The sequence below is a fragment of the Aplidium turbinatum genome, chromosome 6 (assembly GCF_918807975.1).
Source record: "Aplidium turbinatum chromosome 6, kaAplTurb1.1, whole genome shotgun sequence".
Lineage (NCBI taxonomy): Eukaryota > Metazoa > Chordata > Ascidiacea > Aplousobranchia > Polyclinidae > Aplidium > Aplidium turbinatum.
Window position 1 is genome coordinate 32,761,295 of NC_137477.1, and position 6,652 is coordinate 32,767,946.

Below are 6,652 nucleotides of genomic sequence, written 5' to 3' on the forward strand. Positions count from 1 at the left end.
TTGCGCTACACGAACAGCTTTCTTTAGCGGCACCAAGAGGATGAAATAATTTACAGGCAACAACACAATAAAAGTGGCAATTCATACTTTTGACCCTGGTGACGTCCTGTCTTTGTGATTGAAAATATCTGTAACTGTGAAGTACTGCTAGGAAGGAGTTTCCAACAAGTTTTCTCACTCAGATAAGATTTTCAATGAAATTATTGCTTGTGTTTGTTTTTGCCAACATTTTGATTGGATATGATTACATTGCATGCCCACTAATTTTTCATTTTGATTACTTTTAGCAAGTTCTTTCTCATTGAATCGTATTTCCAAAACGGTAATTTCGATAAACATGCTTGTTTTTTTTTAAATATTAGTTCAGTCTCAACTGCAAAGCAGTAAACAAGAACTAATATTTTGTTTAAGCAATGCAAAAAGCGTTTGGTGCGGTATATGCCATTATTCATAGTGTTTTACCACTTAGCTATTGTTAACACAATATTTTATAGGGTGACGTTCTGATTAGGACGTCGAAATGAAAAATAAGTTGATATTGTTTGTACATCGTTTTCAACTTTCTGGAAAAAAATCCTTTTTTTGAAATCCATGCCCCAGCCCACAAAACTGGTCTTTTTTACATTGATTCAACATCTGCAGACATTGAATCAATGTGAATAGAACCAGTTTTGCTGGTTGGGTAGGCCTACTTTTGTTATTTGTATTAGTTTGAATTATTAGTGGAACTCATCAGCACCGTTAAACATAGAAAGTACGTCGCTCAATGAAATAGTCTATAAGGTCTTTCATAATCAAACTTTGTTTTAAAATAAATTTTTAATTTTATGTTTTCCCTTTATTCTTTGGTATTAGCCTAATGTTTACAGATATTTCAATTCAAACTGCAGATTATGGAATAAAGCTTCTTTTCATTCAAAGAAATTCATTTCAAATACGCTTTAAGCTTATAAGCTATAGCCTACACCAGCAATCTAAGCATTTTTAACAACACACATGTTATGCCACAGACGCTACAAGTAAATAATCTTTAACCTACAGTACCATCTGTATTTATCTTTGGGTTAATGAGCTGGTTTAGCTTATTGCAGAAACAATGCACTTAATTTGGCTACAAAGGCAATTGAAAAAGCTTTTGCAACTTTTTCAAATTAAACAGTGTAGAAAGCTTCTCTTCCTACCATACCGCAAAGCTACTGATGCTATACGCTAATTATCTCTATTTTGACATTTGAACAAATTTGAGATGGGTGGAACAATCCACCCTTTCCTTCGTTCCACCCTTGCCGCGAGAAATAACCACCCTCAATAATTTCCAACTCAACCTTTCCACCCTCCTTGTTAACAACGTGTGTATTTCCACAGTTTAGGGTGGATTAAATTCTAGATGGTGGAAATATCCACCATTCTTTTCGCTTTCCACCCTTGCCGCGAGAGATTTCCACCCATGGAAATTTCCACCCCAAGGTTTCCACCCTTTTGATTAACAGTGAACCTTCTGAGCTTCGTCGCAAAGAAGTCATACTCTGTCTCTCGGTCAACGGGCACTGGAGTCCAACCATCTTCTTCAAGTTTATTGCTTTCCCAAACGAGCATCCCGTCGAGTGAAATCAAGACACTCATTCGTGCCAGCCACTCAACTCCGGATCAACTAAACTGATGAACATGACATCTCTGCGGCTGATTGGGCGGACCACAAATGGAACTCTTATTGGAATGCTTGGTATCTTCATTGACAAGAACCTTTCTTTTCTTTCTCATATTGATGCTCTATCTTTCAAACTCTCCAAATCTGTTGTTATACTCCCTAAATTGAAACATTGTTTATCAACCAAAGCTATGCTTCAGCTTTACTATTCTCTCGTGCATCCTTACCTAATATACGGACTGACAATTTTGGGGTCGTCATACAAAACACATATAGGAAAGCTTGGTGTTTTGCCAAATAAAGCAGTCAATGCTGTTGCGAAAAGCAAATGGGCTGATGTGTGTATACCAATTTACAGTGTTCTTCTTCTTCTTCTTCTTCGTTTGAACCTTCTTCGCCACTCCAAGGGTCGAGGGGCTCTGCCTTTTACCAGTGTTCTACGGGTCAATGAAACAAATTGACGGCGTCAGCGTCAGCGTAAATTGCCTAAAAACTTTACGGCGTAAAGTACTGCGTAAGCTCTTAGGGAAATTGACGGCATCAGCGTTAGCGCTAATTTATAGCGCTAATTTAGCCAGGGTCTCACAAAATGGAAGTATTTCAACCAAGTTTAGGCGAACAATAGCTATAAATAAAGAGCAGGTTTTATGTTTTGAGACTGTATTGTAACTAGCTGCTTTAGTTTATTAGTTATTTCCTTGTAGAAACACAAGCATTTCAAAACGTTTGTAACAATCTGCTGCATTTGGGACGCATAATGTCCTTTCCAAGTGAAAACATGCGTTCCACAGCAGTGCTGAATGGTATTGGTGTGTTGTATTTCAAAAACAAGTCTTGAAAACGTTTACTCGGAAAGGTATCACTGTTCCAAACGTGCTGTGATGGCTTAGCATATATAAATCTTTTAACGAGGTCCACTGCACCAACATCGCTCTTTTCAAGCGCATAGAGCTCTTGAAATAAAATACCTTCAACCACCCAATACCAACGCGATGAAATTCATTGATTTTTCGCTTTCTCTCTCTGATCCCTCGTTCTCGATACTGATCACGATATGAGTGATCACTGATCACCATTTGGCGAACTTCTTCCGCTTGTATTCCAGGTAGCAATTCCAACCAACGCGAAATCGGGTAGTTCGGATGAGTCGCGCAGGCCAGAATACATTGTGAAACTCTTATTGTGAAACGAGATTTTCCATGAAAACGAAAAATGATGCATGCGCTTGACGCTTAAAATCGGCAAAATAATTGACAGCGCTATCACTTCCGTCAACTAAAAAATAAACTGACGCGCTAGCCTCAGCGTCAACGTACAACACTGCCAATTTAAGTACCAATTTAGTTTTAATTCATTACTCGCCACTTTTCAAAACTACTTTAAAAAATGCAACAAAATTCACAACTTTACTACTCGAAACTCGACTATAACCTATAGATTACTATTATTATCGATACTAAACTATTAAACTACAACGCTCTATAAAACACTTTGGCGCAAAAATTTGGAATAGTATGCCAGTTAAAATTTGCAAATCCTCCTTAACAAGTTTTAAAAGAATGCACAAAAAGAAAATATTGACACATATTAGGAAAATACTAAATTACTAATCAGACTTGCAATTGCAACGTAGGCTACGTTGGCCTACCTAAATTTTGAATTTCTTATTATCTTAGACAGCTTCACAGTTATTCATTTATTTTTATTTATTTGTCTCAATTAGCCAATTATAATTATCATTGATGAGTTTGACACTGGCTGCTTGACTTGAAGACCTTGAACGGTCACTTAGCAGCCTCCCGCTGCTGTGATGCTATTGTCATTTTCTTTTTTTAATTGTAATCTTTTCAACAGTTTTACTGTACACTGTGTTTTGATTTATCGTACATCTTTTTCGCAGCAGCCAATAAACATCTATCTAATAAGCACCACCAGACTCAATTCGTTCATTCGCAACGCCGACACAGCACGTTCCATCAGCCTAACACTGCAGCGACAGGCGTGGGTACGCTTCAACAATCTCCGTACGGGTGTCAGGTTTTTCCGCTCAACCAATTAGGAATGGCCTCTTCCTCCTCTTGTGAATGTGGTGTTGAGGAACAGACCGCAGATCACTTCATCAACGATTGCACTGCCTTCAAGCCAATAAATGGAGTGGGATGATGTCGCGCAGACGTTCTCACCACTCGGCTAAGCAGCCGACTTTAGTAGCCTTTCAGCATAGGCCGAAAACATCGTGAATCTAGGGTGATAAAAGAATAGATCGTCGGCCCCAGAGGCTTGCACGACGACGACGATGGCTGATGCGGTCTTTGATGTACTGGATGCTCATTGCTCAGTTGAGTCAACTTGCAAATTCCAGCGTGTCACAAAGTGTTCTTAGTTGGCTGATTGATTTATTTTGTTAAAAATTATATAAAAATATTATTTGTCGTCTGCAAAGAGCATGTCTCCTAAACGCTATCCAACCGTACTGAAGCCACTAGTAGTCTTTTTATCTGACTTGTTGATGAGCTTCGTTTTGCCTTTTCATTTGTAATTGAACTCGGCTACTCACAGGAGGGACCACGTAAAGGTGCTCATCCCCCCCACGCCGTACTGAAGAATAGACCACACTTAGAGAAAGAACCACACTAATAACCACAGAATAGACCACAGAATAGAACAGAATAGACCACAGAATAGAATAGACCACAAACCACAGAATAGACCACACTTAAACACTTAGAAGTCGCAACTTCAAAGAAATGGAAAGCTTACGATCTAATAGAATAGGTGGTGGTCTGTTAAAAACATTTTTAGCTTGGCCTATTCTTTTGCGCTGATTTCTGAAGTTTCGTCAAATAAAGTCGAATATTGTTTAATGAGATGCCGTTCACTAAAACTTTAAAAATCAATGTCTTCTATTTCTATAAGATTGCTATACAGATTACAAAGATCTGGTGACATTACACAGCCTCCTTCTGACCTTACGCTGAACTTCGAACCGTCTAGATCAGTGTTTCCTAACCTTTTTTGAGCCATTACCCAAAAAGACGTAGCGGTTTTGGCGTATTACCCTCAAAATTTCACTTTGTAAAAGAACCCAACCGTAATGCTCATATTTAAGCTATATCGTTTTATTCATTACTTCTCATTAACAGTTTTTAGAAACAATCTGTGTAAGAAAAAATATCGTTTCTAGTAGGCTACAACGGTTGCGACTGCATATGCGAGGTAGAGAACAGCATATATTTTTTGGGTGGTTGTGATGCCGCGTTGTTCCCGAAGAATTGCGTACTACCTCTAGGTTGTCAACCATAACCTCCCGGTGGGCGGTCTGCAGTTTGTTGTTAGTAATATAAGCTATATTCGTAATTATGCGCCGGCTCCTGTCATTAATGTTACTTTAGTTCAGCATCTCAGAAATGTCCTCATGACGAAATTTGTTAAAGGCTTTTTGAAATATGCATAATGCTAAGTAGAGGTCATGTTTGACTTCAATTACTCTTTTATGGTAAAGTTGGCGTTGATTCTTCCTCTGTCTTTCATGAAGCCAAACTGAAGTGCCTCCTATTTCTGGAAGCAATTGCCTTCTCAAACGTTGAAGGGTGATGATAAATAGTAGTTTTCTATTATGTGACATCGGACTAATTGTGAGTATTTTTGTCGCAAAGCAATCAAGTGTTCCTGAAACTTTGGGCAGTGAGATGAAAACTGATTTCAACATGTCCTCAGGAATCACAACCCTTTTATATTTTATACTCTATCTAAGAGCTCCCATATTGAGCTTCCGTCCGTTTTTCGTCATAAATTTTCCAACGAGTAATTTAAAGGGAAGTTACTAACACAGAGTAATAGCATCTAATAAAAATTACAATACACTCATCTCTTGTTTCTTGTACGCGATTGTTTCCAGAGCTAAACAGCAAACTAACTTCCGGAATGCAAAAATGCGCGCTTGCTCATCTCTGTGCGATGCGGTCACGTTTATGGAGCAAACATAAATGTTCGAGTTGATTCAGCTCTTTTGACAGACGTCATGGGCGGCCAGGTTTAAAAGCACCAATTCATTCGTTTTTCTGTCAGTGTTCGAATGAATGTTGCTAGGGCTTTTTGTAGTTATGTAGCTCTATCTATTATGAAACTAATAAAGGTTAAAAGAGCACAAAGCGATGCAGTAGTTTGCCTGCTTCATGCGATACCATAAATTGTAAACGTCTTCTAGAATAGTGCTACTCAAACTGTGTTATGCGTATCGGTGCCGGTAAGCAAACGTTTGACTGCCGGTACGCGATTACTTTGAAAATAATTTATTGAGTTCTGTTTTGATCTGAATGTGTTTTAACAGGTGCTCAGGTTGTTTTTCTTTCTCGACATAATTTCCCGAACTTTTTTATGCTGTTAAAGTGATATAGTTTATAACAATATTGACAAGCCACTGACCTACGGGTCACGAAGTGACCGACTACCCATGTTCTGTGATCCACTTGTCTTTATCTTTATGAAAATAACAATTAAATATTTCAGAAAAAAAAAATGTTTTACTCTGTGGTTTCACTAAACGTTTGGAATAAGGCCCACTCTATTTTCATCTACAGTGTAGTAGCCTGCAGAATTGCCATATAACAGTCTGACTCAAGTAAGGCCTTTGGTAGTGCATTATATGGGTGCTCATAACGTATTGAAGCTATAACGTTCTTGATCGGTAGCAAATCCTTTTAAAGAGACTGCATGCCTCTCAGCGGGTTAGAATTAGAGTATAGTTTGTAAATAAAAACGAGCTAATAACGGACATGGATGGTTGTAGCTTTCCTTCTGTTGAAACTCGTTCTGAAAATATAATTCTTACAAAGCGGAATTTCCTGTCAACTTTCTTTTAAACCAGTGGTTCCCAACCTGGGGTTCGCGGACCCCTTGGGGGTCCGTGAGAAAGCATTTGGGGGTCCGTGATGACTTTGATGAATTTTGGAAAAAAAAATGTTCAATATGCACGGATAGAGCACCAGCTATGCTCGGGAACAA